Below are 10999 nucleotides of genomic sequence, written 5' to 3'. Positions count from 1 at the left end.
CCCACCCCAAGGACCTCACAATCTTGTAGGCAAAAGCCATTGCAGGAGCCGCTGCCATGGGATGGGCTTAAGACGGTCCCTTCCCCAGGTATGGTCCCTGTGACTCTGAAAGACAGCATCTCCCTTGCAAGGGAAGTTGGTAGCTGCTCAGCTCCATCCATAAAGCAAGTCATACTCCACTGGGAAAGCTTCTGGAGTTCCCATTAGTGCTAAAACGGCCCAATGCTGCCTCCCTCCACACTGGCAATGAATTACTCCGAGACGGAGATGGAGGAGATGCCAAAGTCTCCCATCGTCTTCCCTAACCTTGGGACAAATTAAATCAAATTCTACTGCACGGCCTGAAGGCATAAACTTCGTTAGCTGCACCAATATATTCTGCCAGGCAGGCAGGCTCCCAGGTACTAATTACTTTATTCAGCAATTTAAACAAATGATATGATATCTAAATTTGAGGGAGAGGCACCCGAGAGTTATGGAGCACATACTATTGGGATCTGCCAGTGAACAAAGCAAAACAGAATTGGTAAACTAACAGCTCAACGTATTTTATCTTCATAGCCTTCAAGATTCAGCTCAGGGCCTCTATCCCCTCCTCCTCTAGGGAGTCATCCCTAATGACATCATCTCCGTAGACCTTTTGCTTCCAGAAGGCTGTATACCCCAGTGGTTAGGAACATGGTTTCGGTCATGCCTAGTAAAATTTGGGTTCTACCTCAGACTAATTGTGTGACTTGGGCATGTTGCTTAATAGCCAAATTACTCTAAACTCCCATTTCCTCAACAGTAAAGTAGAGAAAAAATAGCTTCTATTTCCTAAGACTGTTGCAAGTGTTTCTTGAGATAATCCATGTAAAGCTATTAGCACATAGTAAAATCTCCATAGACAAGCACTGTTTCTGACTGTTATTATTATTTATATTGTTAGTAACCATTGCAATATTGTTGGGATCTCCAGGGGGTTCTCAATAAGTGGCAGCCCTCTTCTTGACTTAATCTGAAGAATTTTTTAAAAATAAAACAAATAGATGGAGATCAAAATGTTGCTATTATTACTGACAGAAGCAGAGTTGGAGGATGTAGCTTAGAGTAAGTGATGACAGTCAGGAGAATGAATTCCAGGTTTAAGTGCCTCACACACACAGAGAACAGGGCAGAATTCTTTGCAGGAGCCCTGCCCAGTCAAGACACATAGCACGGGAGAGCCCTCATGGTCTCATCCAGGTCAGATCACTCCCAAGGAAGACAAGGTACCACAGAGACATGACTTATTCTTCTTAAATTTGCCAATCAGATAATAAGTCATTCCATCTTCCCAGGGTAGCAAAAACAAATGGGGTAGAAAAGGACTCAGAGTTACACTAATTAAGCCACCTTCACCAAAGAAACATCAAGAGTAGGGGGAAAGCCTCTCCCACTAACACAGGAGACAATGGAATGTGGTGGAATCCAACAGGATGGGTTTGAATCTATTCTCCCCCCATTTACTGCTATGTGATTTGGGGGAAGAAAATCTCTTTGATTATGAGCCCAGTAAAATCTTGCTCAAACAGCACACAAACCATTCAAAAGAAATCACTGGCCGGGCAAGGTGGCTCATGCCTGTAATCTCAGCACTTTGGTAGTTAAAGTGGGAGGATCACTTCAGGCCAGGAGGTCAAGGATCCAGTGAGCCATGATCGTACCACAGCACACCAGCATAGGTGACAAAGCGAGGCTCTGTCTCTGAAAAAAAAAAAGAAAGAAAGACAGAAAGAAGAAAGAAAGAAAGAAAGAAAGAAAGAAAGAAAGAAAGAAAGAAAGATAAGAAAGAGAGAGAATGAAAGAGAGAGAATGAAAGAATGAGAGAAAAGAAAGAAAGAAAGAAAGAAAGAAAGAAGACAGAGAAAGAAAGAAAGAAAGAAAAAGAGAGAGAGAGAAAGAAAGAAAGAGGAAGGAAGGAAGGAAAAGAAAGAAAAAGAAAGAAAGAGGAAGGAAGGAAAAGAAAGAAAAAGAGAAAGAAAGAAAGAGAAAGAAAGAAAGAAAAAAGAAAGAAAGAGAAAGAAAGAAAAGAAGGAAAGAAAGAAAGGAAAGAAAGAAAGAAAGAAAGAAAGAAAGAAAGAAAGAAAGAAAGAAAGAAAGAAAGAGAAAGAAAGAAAGGAAGGAAGGAAGGAAGGAAGGAAGGAAGGAAGGAAGGAAGAAAGGAGGGAGGGACGGAGGGAGGGAGGAAGGAAGGAAGGAAGGAAGGAAGGAAGGAAGGAAGGAAAAAAGAAGAGGTCATCTACACTTCCCTGATCCTTGATCCTCTGTTCTTTGTTCCCCACATCCAGATATGTCATGGCTCCTGAACTTTGGCTTTCTGGTCTTCCTCCCCTCATCTTCCCGGTGCTGACCCTGCCGTCCTCTTCTACAGCTTCTAGGGCCTAGACAAAGCCGCACTGACCCTAGCAGTCCACTACCGGCTCCCTCAGCTCAGGACCTCTCCCCGCAGGGAGAGCAGCAGGAAGAGCAGCAGGGTGGAAAGCGTGCCAGCGCGCCTGGAGCTGGGGAAGCAGCAGGAAGGAGGGGTGTGTGCCAGTGCCATAGACTTGACCAGGGCCTTCCACATGCCTTTGCTCCTCTCACGGTCACGTAACCTTTTGAGGTGAGCACTGTCATCCCACTTTCCAGAAGAGATGCCTAAAGGCTCAGGTCATATAGTCCCCACCGGACCCCCTTCCTGGTTGACAGTGACATTCATTCTAGTAGCTGGCTCCTCCCCCTGGCTACAGTTGTTTGGATTGTAGAGAGCACATGACTCAAGATGAGCCAATCAGGGTTCTCCTCCCACTAACATATGCAATTCGTAATCAGCCGCACTGGGGAAGTTGGAGACTGGGCTATCATCTGATGACAGGTGCCAAGAGACAGAGAAAAACAAGTGAGAGGGCCGCGCATGGTGGCTCACGCCTGTAATCCTAACACCTTGGGAGCCCAAGGTGGGTGGATTGCTTGAGGCCAGGAGTTCAAGACAAGCCTGAGCAACGTGGCAAAACCCCATCTCTACTAAAAATACAAAAATTAGCCGAGCGTGGTGGTGCACACCTGTAATCCCAGCTAGTGGGGAGCTTGAGACACAAGAATCACTTCAGCCTAGGTGGCAGAGAGTGCAGTGAGCCGATATCACACCACTGCACTCCAGCCTAGGCGACAGAGTGAGACCCTGTCTCAAAAAAACAAATAAATAAAAATTTTTGAAAAAATAAAATAAAACAAGTAAACTAAGAAAAACAAGTGAGAGGAAGAGAGAAGATTAAGCACAGGCCCAGAGAAACCCAAACATGAAAGACTGTCTGGCTCCAGGGAGAGTGAGACTGAGATAGGGTGACTGCTCTGATTCTTCGTGGCCTCCCAGTCCCTTGTGAGAGCTACTGCTTTCCTGTGATGGCCTCTGCCTCCCTGTAAAAAAAAAAAAAAAATTCTTTATTTTTGTTTTACTTATTTATTTATTTTTTGAGACAGAGTCTCGCTTTGTTACCCAGGCTGGAGTGCCGTGGCACAATCTCAGCTCACTGCAACCTCCGCCTCCCAGATTCAAGCAATTCTCCTGCCTCAGCCTCCTGAGTAGCTGAGATTACAGGCACACGCTACCACGCCCAGCTAATTTTTGTATTTTTCTTTTTTTTAGTAGGGACGGGGTTTCACCATGTTGGTCAGGCTGATCTCAAACCCCCGACCTCATGATCCACCCACCTTGGCCTCCCAAAGTGCTGGGATTACAGGCATGAGCCACCATGCCTGCCCAAAATTATCTATTTTTGTTTAAGCCAACTTGGTCTCTGATACTTGCAAATAAAAGAATATTAATTAAAATACTCAGAATGGTTGAGTCTTAACCAAGCTGTCAAGCCTAGAGCACAAACCAATCTCCTCTAACTTCAAACTCCACCCTCTTGGCTGGCTATGGGGAAAGTGGGGATCTGAAGGGACCTATGGCTCCTTCCTATCCCCTTCCTAGGAGAGAGGAGCAGAGTCCTAAAAGCAGAGCCTGTGATGAGATGTGCAGACGCAACGCCTGCCCTCTGCATCTTAGACCCATTTGAATCTGAAATCCCAAACCAGAGTCACGTTTCATTCCATGAATCCCTCAGACTGCCAGCCCCACTCCACAAGGAAACAGTGATTCCCAGCTTCCCTGTGGAATTGTCTTCTAACTAGTTTTGTTTGGATTGGGTTTACCAGTAGAGACATGATTCTAAACTTTTCATTGACCTGCCTGAACAACCCAGCACTCACACACACCCACACTCCCAGATCTGAAGAGCTTCTTCATCTACCATAAAACAGAACATCACCTTTTCCTTGGCTGAATGCAGCATCCAACACACTGGAGGTCCAGATGATAGCAGGGAGGCAATCTTGTTCCCGGGGTTGTCCATCAAAGTGTGGGTATGGGAGGTCCTCAAAGCTGTTAGTGGAATCAGAGGCTACGGGAGAATTCTGCCCCTGGTCAGGAGATCTGGAATTCCTGAGCGGGCCCTAATAAATGTATCTCAATAAATGTTTGATCAATAAATTAATCCCAAGAGTCCTTCCGGCCCTCACCCCCACAACCAGCCTCCATTCATCCTATTTAACCTGCTCTACCTAAATGTCCCTCAGATCCAGTTTTGCCTCCATCAGAACTGCCCCTGCTCTTGGTCACATTCTTATTCCCTCTTCCAGAGGCTAGCAAAAAGTAAATCTCTGGGCTCCCATCAACACTCTGTCTCTGTCCCAATCTAGTTTCCATACTAGCAGCTGCCCAGAGGTCTTCCTAGAGCAGCCCCATTACTCCCCAGGTTAATGCCCTGTAAGAGAGCTAGCTAAAGTCCTGAGACTTGGTCTCTGCCTATGTCTCTAACTTCATCTCTAACCTTACTCTTTGCACTGGAGGGGAACTGTGCTGTGGACTTCACAATGCTCTTTCAAGACGTCATGCCTTTGCTCATGCAGTCACCTTTGCCTGGAGTGCCTTTCTCTTCTCTACCACTGTTTCCAGTCTAACCTCTACCTCCTACTTAGCCTTTCTGACTCTCCTCTGGTGCACGTCCTCTGAGAAGCTTAAGTGGGCTCTGCCCCACTGCTCCCACCATGTGTTCCCCAGGGCCCCCATTTATCTTACTCAGTCCTCTCTCCTGCACACTGCTCACCTCATAAGGTAACTGATGGTTTACTTTTCTATATCCACCATCCAGCCGTGAGCACTTTGAGGTTAAGGATGCAGCTTATTCATCTTGGATATCAGAAAGAAACAATGATTGCCCTTCAAAATAAGAACTGACTGTAGTTGCTTTTACATGCTAGGGGAATAGGAAAATTCCTATCAGAGGAGATGGCTGTTTATTTAGGAAAATATGGTGCAGCGCCTCTTTGGGATGAAATGTGATGCTCTCCTAGGCACAATCTAGAAAGAGCAGTCATATGAAGGAGGGTGCAAACTGCATAGTAAGATGAAGAAAGGTTTCCAAAAAAAAAAAAAAAAGGAAAAAACGAGACATATTTCCATTCTTCTGGACAGCCCCGGTGGGAAGGTATGCATTTCTTGAGGAAACAAAGGGACGTGAGGAGTATGTGGGAAGCTGCGTAGGGAGGCTGGACCCAGCCAGAAGGCTTAGGGTCTAAAGAGAAAAGGTGTTTGGTGGGACATCTCTGGGGCAGTGTGGGCTGAGGAACCTGAAGAAACAGATGTCAACAATCCAGGTTTAAAATGTTTCCTGCTATTTTATGCTGTGCTATTCTATGTGCTATTCCTGTGCTATTCTATCCTGTCTCACTCACACACACACACACACACACACACACACACAGTCCTGCCCTTCTCCCCACAGTACCCCAAACCTTCAGGCAAAGGCTAGCAATCGACATTGTTGTGGCAATGCTCAAGAGGAATAAAGGCAAAGAAACCTCATCTTGTAGGGACAATGCACAGAGGGACAGCAGAGGAGTGGAGCTGGAAAGCAGATGACTCAGAAGTCGAGAAAGCAAATCAGAAGGGAAAGTAAGCATAAGAACAAAAACCATCCCAGGAATTTGCTGAAACCTTGGGGAAGGCATTAAAACCACTGGGAAGGAGTGGGCTCAAGTCATTTACTTTAAAAATTAAAGTAAAGGTTTACTGCTCAATGCATGCTCAAATGAATTGAAATTCTGATCACTTTGGGGACCTCTGAGACTGGCCTGCACACATTTCGGGGAGCGCTTTTCCACAATACACAGGAAAGAAGAGGAAGGTCAAAAATACTTGGCAATCCCATGGTTGCAATAGAGGGTATAAGAGGTTGGAGGTTTTTGAGAGCACTGAGCGCTGACAAGGTTTCCTTAGAGAGGCTGGGGAGAACAGCAGAGGAAACAAAATCTTTACATGCCAGAGCAAGAGGGAACCTTCGGGAACACCTGTTGCTCAGACGCAAACTTCTACCTCAGTGCCTACGCTGATCAACTGCTAGTGGCTGCTTGGAGCACTGCCTTAGGAAGAATTCTAAGGTTCTGTCCAGATTCAGCAAGAAAGAATTCAATGATCAATTAATAATGTCTGCCATGGGTGCAGGAACAGGAATGATAGCCTGTGTACTATATAGTTGCCCTCTCTTATCTAGCCAAATTTCTCTTTATACAGATGGAAAAAAAAAAAAGGAAGCAACTTACCTAAGTCACATGGTTAGTGACTACAGTCAAATCTAATATCAAATTCTGTGCTCCCTTACACAAAACACAAGGTGGGGAAGTAAGATGGTTAATGTCTTGGCTAGCTGTCTGGTGAAATTAAGCAAGGCACAAGGACGGACCATGCCAGATGAAGGTGGGAAGGAAAACTGTGTTAGGTTTACATCAGGAGCAGGTTTTGGCCAGAAAATCTCTTTGTTCACTTTAAGAACACACAGCTTCCAGGTGCATCAGAAGTCCTGCAGGACGGGTTAACATACCAGCGTGACCAGGGCCCAAGCTCAAGGTGGGAGCGATAGAACTTTTCATGATAGGAAAGGAAGAAGACATTGACCCAGGCAGTCCTGCCTAGTGTCTTCTTTTGTTGTTTCTCTGGCTAGTGTCTTTATATTCTTATGCATCCATTGAACAAATATTATTTAAGCATCTTAAGGTAAATTAGTGAACTAGGAGCTGGGGCTAGAGTTCTTGAGGCATTTGCAATAAAGAGAGGGAGGAGACAGGCATGAAACTGCTAATTATGCAATTAGTTATATAATTATAAATGGATATAAATGCCATGAAGGGGTACAGGGAGCTCCGACAGCCAACAACCCTGGGGATCTGATGTAATCTGGAGAAGGAGAGAAAGCGTTCCTGAGGAAGTGACATTTAAACTGAGACTCAAAGGATTTAAACAGGAGGTAATGATGGATTGAGGGTAGAGGGAGGCAGGAGAGGAAGAAAGACAGGAAGACAGGAGTACAGAGGAAAGAAGCTGCTAAAGCCTTATGGAGGAAAGAAACATGACATATTTGAGGAACTGAAAGACCAAAAGGCCAGAAGGGTTGGAACACAAAAAAAGGCATGTTTTTCAGGTTGTTGTCAGGGGCCATGAAGTTAGAAACCAACAAGGGATAAATCCATGACAGTAACCCCACCCCTCCCCACACATGTAGCCTATGTGGAACCAAGGCATGAGTTTTTAGAAGGCATCCCCTCTGGATTGGCAGCCCACCTGAACAGCTGGGCAAATGGAGCCCCAACTTAGCCAGTCAGCCAGGCACATTTGTGCAGTGTATAGCCTGCACAGCTGTACATGTCAGTCCTGTCCTCACCTCCCTCATTCCAGCCCCCAGCAAGTAAGTTAGACCAGTACCCACAGAAATCAACTGGATATCCTGTTAAAATAAGATTCCAATTTGGTAGCCCAGGGTGACGCCTGAGATTTTTCATTTCTAATGCACTCCCTAGTGCTTGCTGTTGCTCCTCTGTGGACCACACAGAATGGCAAAGAACTCGCAGACAAGCTGCAAAGGGCTTAAGCATCAACATCCTAGGGCAAACTGAAAGGAGAAAAAGTCCATGGGAAATGATGTTTGATTAAATGCAATTCTTTTGGATTATTTCCCACTGTGTGCCATGGCTTGCCATGCTGGAGACTGATAAACACGATACAGCCCTTGTCAACAAGGAGATGGCACTCAGAACCTGGTGGGAGAGATGAGCAGAAGCACACACCCAGGGCAGTAATTAGTCCCATAGAGAGAAAAGCAAAGAGCCCTGCATCCCAGAAGGAATGACTAGTGCTAACTAGGAAAATCAGGGAGGACTCCTTGGGAGAGGTGACATTTGTGGGATGAACAGGACATAGACATGAGGAATATGGAAAAGGTAAGCAAAAGAATTGGGATATACCTCAACCAATCGACCAAGCAATATATACATAGATCAACTTTTTAATAAAAAGAAATAAAATATGAAGGAGCATAAAGATCCCAAGGCATATGGACCTTAAGGAGGGTTTATGGGAGGTAGTGCTAGAAAACTCGTTTAACATCAGATTATCCTGGATTTTAAATGCCAGGTTAAGAGAAGAGAAACTTAGGAAATCTGTATGTTTTACCAAAAAAGAAAAAGCAAAGCCCTATCAGGCAGAGTCTGGACCAATTGCCCAAGCTCCAGTTCTGTGAGATCTCCGTCGGCAGCGCCCAGGACTGATGAGGACCTGGCAGGATCAATACACAACAGCTTTCAGGTGTCTAGGCTTGTGTTGTCAACACAAGAAGGTCGAGGATAACAATGCCTGAGGGCAAACATCAAACCCTACCTGCTGGGGCAGCAGGCTTGGGGGGAGCAGCTGGAAAGAAAAGATTTCTAGAAACAGAAAAGGAGGCCTCTGAAAAGGACTCAAAGGAGATATAGAAGATAAAATCCAAGTTCCTTGAAAAGAAAACCCATAAAGTTGTGTTTACAATATCAAAGCTGATGAGAGAAACGGATGGTTTGAGAGGGAGGAGATTTAGAAAGCTCTTTAAAAGGCTGCAGGAAATAAAAAAGCTAGCACAAAAACTGAACACCCCCAGAATCCCTGCATCCACATCCCCCAGTACATCCACCTCTCCCCACCTTCAGGCTGAAGTTAGACGCATACTGGCAGCCCTGGCCAACCTCAGACTCCAATACCAACCCTGCCCCAACAGGAGGAGCCCAACAGGGTTTAGCCCATGCCCAAGGGAACACAGCCTCAATCCAGCCTGGCTGTCTGCCCTGCTCTGGCCTTACGCCCACTTCTGCAGTGGCCTCAGTCTTGCCTCAGAAATGAAATATCTGCCTTAAATTCTAGATCAGTGGATTTGAGTCCCCGCATGGCCTGCCTGGGTCTACCCAGACTGAGACCCCACCAAGTCCTCCTTTACTCTGAGAGTCCATCCACTGGGATCCCATCATCTGCAGTTATTCCTGTAGATAGATAAACTGAGCCATCTGAACCAGTCCTGCCCAGAGTGCAGAGGCTGAAGGGAGGCAAGGACCTTTTCTAAAGCAACAAGAATCAGACTCAACTCAGAGCTAAGCCGTAAAAACAGAATCTGCCTGGCTTTTTCCTCCTTCCCACATCATTGAGTGTTTCTTGTGCATTCATTCATTTCTTAAACATTTGCAAATGGCTCCCCAGAGTGAAACTTTACACTGACAATACAAAGGTGATGCAGGGGTAGCCCTGAAAAAAACCTTCATGCTAGCATAGACATGACATTTTCCCAGACTCCTGACTCCAGGCATTCCTTTCTCTGCCTTCTGGGTGGCATCCCTCTGCGGGGTGCACTGTCCCTCAGAGTTGCAGCCAGGGTGCTCCATAGCTCCTGGTGGATGACAGTGCCAGCCCTGTGGCCCCCCTGCATGAGGCTGCAGTGGGAGGGACTGAGGGACAATGTGGGGTGGATGGCTTGCTGCATTTAGCTCTGAGCAGGGGAGAGCTCAAATGCTTTCTCCCCAGACAGATTCCCACTGATGAATCATAAATAAACCCACATTTCTTCACCGCAGATGGATGGAATGCTGGTGGGCTTCCTGAGCAATCCCACTAGCAGCAGACACCGTTCCCAGACTCTCTCGTTCTGAGTCTGAAACAGAGGGTCTGGTCTCAGGACCAGCTCGCAGGTGTCACATTGTCTTCTTCCAGATCCCAAAGTGGGTGTAAGGTTCCCCATGCTGTTCACAACCACAGTCCTTTAGAGCAGCTCAGACTGCATCCCCTGATAGTCTCTAAGTATGTGTGTATAAAAATACACGTATCTGGGCCAGGCTCGGTGGCTCATGCCTGTAATCCCAACACTTTGGGAGGCCAAGGCAGGTGGATCACCTGAGGTCAGGAGTTCGAGACCAGCTGGCCAACATGGTGAAACCCCGTCTCTACCAAAAATATAAAAATTAGCTGGGTGTGGTGGTGGGCACCTGTAGTCCCAGCTACTTGGGAGGCTGAGGTAGGAGAATTGCTTGAACCTGGGAGGCAGAGGCTGCAGTGAGCCAAGATTGCACCATTGCACCCCAGCCTGGGCAATGAGAGTAAAGAAAAAAAAAATGTATCTGTCTCCCAGCTCTGTCTGCTGAGAGGGCCAAGATGCAAAGAAATCCCCGTAGCAACAAGCACACCTAGCACCTAGGTCTTGGTTTTTAAATACTATTCTCCACTAAAAGGAGCCAGGACTCCTTAAAGAAATGACCAATCCCAGGACTTCAGCAGAGAAAATATGAGGTAAGAGAAACCTGGGACATCTTGCCTTTGCCCAGCCTGTTCCCTCTTCCTGGGCTGCCCTCCCACCAATTAATTCTTCTCACTCCCTTCTCTGACAGTCCACAGTAAGCAGCATCATTCTATCACTCTGTGCACTGGTCAGCGCTCAGTCCTCTGTTGCTGGACAGACTTAAGAAATCACCGTGGGCAAGTGTAGCCCCTTTGGAAATCCAACCAACTTGGGTGCAAACTCTAGTTCTGCCCAGCACTCATTGCTTAACCTTTCTGAGGCTCAGTTTCTTCCTCTGTGAAACGGGGATACTGATGTCTACCTCCCAGGGT

This window comes from Macaca fascicularis, chromosome 1 (genome assembly GCF_037993035.2).
Source record: "Macaca fascicularis isolate 582-1 chromosome 1, T2T-MFA8v1.1".
In the NCBI taxonomy this organism is placed as follows: domain Eukaryota; kingdom Metazoa; phylum Chordata; class Mammalia; order Primates; family Cercopithecidae; genus Macaca; species Macaca fascicularis.
The sequence above is the reverse complement of the archived record's forward strand: the minus strand, read 5'-3'. Positions refer to the sequence as shown.